Source organism: Callorhinus ursinus, unplaced genomic scaffold (genome assembly GCF_003265705.2).
Source record: "Callorhinus ursinus isolate GAN/ISIS: 27379988/994484 unplaced genomic scaffold, GSC_fseal_2.0 scaffold2, whole genome shotgun sequence".
NCBI classification, from domain to species: Eukaryota; Metazoa; Chordata; class Mammalia; order Carnivora; family Otariidae; genus Callorhinus; species Callorhinus ursinus.
This window is the reverse complement of record NW_027397064.1, coordinates 65,948,610-65,952,672: the sequence shown is the minus strand read 5'-3', so window position 1 is coordinate 65,952,672 and position 4,063 is coordinate 65,948,610.

Below are 4,063 nucleotides of genomic sequence, written 5' to 3'. Positions count from 1 at the left end.
AGAATTTGCTGGTAGGAATAAATTCTATTGCAGAATAAGGACAAAGTTGAAGCCCCTGGAACTGTCTTCCTTTGCCAAAATAAAACAAAAGCAATGCTTCATCAAAAAGGGGATGTGCCACCCCAGATGTTTGAACAATTACATAGACGGTGAATCCAACAATAACCCCATTTTACTCTCTTGCTTGTGCTGATGCAAAAGTCAGATAGGTCTTTGAGAATGAGGATAAATTATCAGAAGCTTAATTAAGTGATGTTGCCAGTCATATCTGATGTTCCCAATGTAGTAGCTTCACTGTAAGAAATAAGTGTGGCCCCTGACACCTGTGACTTAAATGCATTTTTCCCTTTCCTCTATTAGTAAATGTAAACAAAAGCAGTTTCCTTCACAAGGCAGGGATATAAATATGCCTTTACTCTCTTGGTCTAATCTATGTCAGCTCATCTCTCTGTCACAATATGGTCAGGAGAGAACTTGGCTGCTTTGTTATTTCACAGAATAATATGATCATTGTTAAGTGAGAAGATACCTTAAAGGTAAGTGACATGTGATCACTGCCCACATTCTCCAGAAAATAAAAATGAAAAAGACAAAAGAAAGTAAGCAGTATGTGTCAGAGCAGCCTAGTGGTCTGGGTCATGTCAGGAGATCCTTTTTAAAATGGAGCTGATTTGCTGTACTGCCCTTCACAGTGAAAGGAACACAGTGCCTGGTGGGCATTTTTGGATTTTTGGAGGAAACATCTGGGTGTGCTACTGTCATGTGTTTAGTGGGTAACCTTAAAGTTGTAAGATTTAAGTGGACCCTATATCCAGAAACAGCTCTACAGCTTGGCATTATGCCCTAACAAACCCAATGGCATTAGAAGTGTCTGTGGCCGACTGACACATCCACTCCATTGTCTACTTTGTTCTGTGCCCCAGGAGGTTAAACTTCATGGACTGAATAACAAGGTCATTTGCCTTCAATATGGAACCTCTGGCAATTTGCAATAGGAGAAATAGAGTAGACCATAGAATTTTGGAGTAAGGCCATGCCCTCTTCTGCTAACAAACTAATCTCCAAAGAGATTCACAATCACTCACTTGCTCTTGGACCTGGTAGAAACTGAATTCCTTACCATAGATACCAAAGTACTATGCAACCCAAATGCCCATCTTTAATTGGTGTTATCTAATACATAGGACCATAAAATTGAAAATATGCAGAACAATTCTATTATAAAATGGAAATGCCATAAAGAATACCTTGTATGTCTAGAAGAGATAAACTGCAGAAGCAGATGGCTCAGATTCCTATTGTACGGGCTTGACTTGCTTTGCCACCTTTTCCTCAGTTCACACCTATGATCCCATGGAAAGTTCCTTACGACATGTTCCAACCTAGGCCTCAGATGTAGCTACAAAAGTGAGTATATAACAACTATTTTATCTGACCTAAATGTATCCCATGACCCCTTACTACTTTATATGAGTAGCGCGCATGATGGCTAATGTCTTAGATTTCGGGGCGGATATGACCAAACTGATATGAGCCTGTTGCTAACATGGCATCTGCTGGGACTTTGTGTGTCGTATTCATTTCCTGTGGCTGCCATAACAAATTACCATAAACTGGGTGGCTTAAAACAACAGAAATTTATTCTCTCACAGTTCTAGAGTCTAGAAGACCAAAATGAATAACACTGGGCCAAAATCAGTGTGTTTACAAGGCTGTATTTTCTTCGGAGGCTCTAGAGCAGAACCTTTTCCTTGCCTTTTCCAGCCCCTGTCACTCCCATCATTCCTGGGCTTGTGGCGGCATCACTCCAACCTCTGCTTTTGTCTTCACATCCCTTTCTCCGCTGTGTATGTATTAAATTTCCCTCTGCCCCACTTTCTTATAGGGACACCTGTGATGGCATTTGGGGTTCACCCAGATAATCCAGGATAAGATTCTTAATCACAGATGCAAAGACTCTTTTTCTAAATAAGGTAACATTTACAGTCTCTAGGGATTAGGGCCTGCTGCCTTCGGGGACCATTATCTAGCCCACTACATTTTACTGCTGTCTCAGGGCCACAAGTTTTGCCCCTGTTTAAGCACAATTATGTATGTTGAGATGTAGACTGGGTGGAAGGCCCCGAATAGCTGCCCTCTGCTCCTCCAGCTCCACTCTCTGCCATTTTCCATAGCATTCTGTGCTCTAGGAAGCTAAGCTGTATAGACGACATAACAAGCCCTCATACCCTTTGGCTTATACTTGAGTTCAGCCCAAATGAGGAACCTTGGTGAGAGATGAAAGGGAGAGAGGGGAATGAGGTTAAAGGATTTATTTTCCTATCTCTCTTACTTCCAACCCCTCACCAAAGACTTTTCTGTATCTCTCTACCAAAAGTTATCGCTCCTATTAGATGGCCCTCTCTACACAGTTCTTTTTTTTTTTTTTTCTATTTAGTTCTCTTTTAACACTTACTCTTCTTGCTCCCTCAGACCTCAGGAAGGTTACAGAACAGTGGTATGCCAGCAGATACTTAACAGCTGGGTCTCTAAAAACAATATGTATAGCTAGACGAACAGGAAGATTGATAAGTACGTAGGTTTGTTATAAATTTTTCTACTATAAAGGAGTCAAAGAACACAATTTACAAATAAAAAAATATGCAGTACAATAAATTTCTTGTAGCCAATTGATTTTCACAGAATGCTATCGTTGATTTTTGCCAAACTCTTATGATTGACAAGCAAGTGTAGATCCAACATGAATTTTGATTGATACTTTCATTTTTGTTAATGCTTACAATGAAAAGTGAAACAAAAGAAGCAGATTTGGGAGTCTGTAAATGATGTGAATGACTTCTTAACTAAATCAGATAATAGTTTTTGACTACTTGAAGAATATATTACCAAGTTTTAAAAGTATTATTTACAATGTAATGCTCACAGACGTGAAACACTTTTAAGTATAATCTGCACTTTCTCCATCACTTTGTTAAGTCTGTGCTAATTTCTGTGGTATAAGTTCTCCATCCATGGCTGATTTTAAGCTATCAATGTGTTATCATTGAATGTAAAGTTGAAAAGAGATCTGAAGTGTCCTACTGTATATTATTTCTGTCATACAGCTATAATAGACAAATTTCTGGAAACATATAATAGAAAATTGTAGCAAAATAATTGAGAAATGATGGATTTCAATATTTATTACTTTTACTTTTAATATTTATTTAATTGTGAGTTTATATAGTTTAATTTTTATAATGGCTGCATTTGACAACTGACTTGCAAATTGCCAAAAATATAATAGTCTGTTCTCATAAGCCCCTATAAGGTTGGTCCAGCACACCATTATAAAACAGAGTTCTGCTGTTTTTTATTCCAGAGTACTATATTATCCCTTATGATATTCTGCATCCTGCTCACACCTGGTAAGTAAATAGTTCCTTACTTAAATCCTCCTCAGATTACCAACATAGAATGTGCCATCTATTTTCTGCTAGAGTCCAAATTGATAAAAGCATGATGATATTATTTAACTTTGTAGTAATGGATGATAATCCTCAGGAGTAAAAAGAAAAGAAGAGGGATGATGCTCGGAGCATTTGGAGATCAGGAAGAGAAGGAAGGAACAGTAAAAGAGACTGAGGAGTAATAGCTTATGAAATAGGAAAAAACAAAACAAAACAGAAGAAAGTAGTGTCCTGGATAGAAAGAGAAGAAAATGTTTTAAGAAGGAAGCAATGATGAAATGCTTAGAGGTCAAGTAACATGAGGACTGATAACTGATCATTGGATTTGGCAAAATAGATACTGTGGGTAACTTTGATAAGCGAGTCTTTATTGGAGTGGTTGGGATGAAAGTCTTATTATAGTGAGTTAAGAATGAGAAGTGATTAAGTGGTGACAGCAAGTATAAAATACTTTGATGATGAGTTTTGCTGTTCAGGGGAGAGGCAAGGAGCTTTAACTGTTGAGGGATATGGATCTAGTCATCAACTTACCATGAAGGAAGATAAATATATGGGGACAAATACAAATAGGTTGGCATATACAGTTGTTGGGATATGATGTGGCTGTGTTCTCA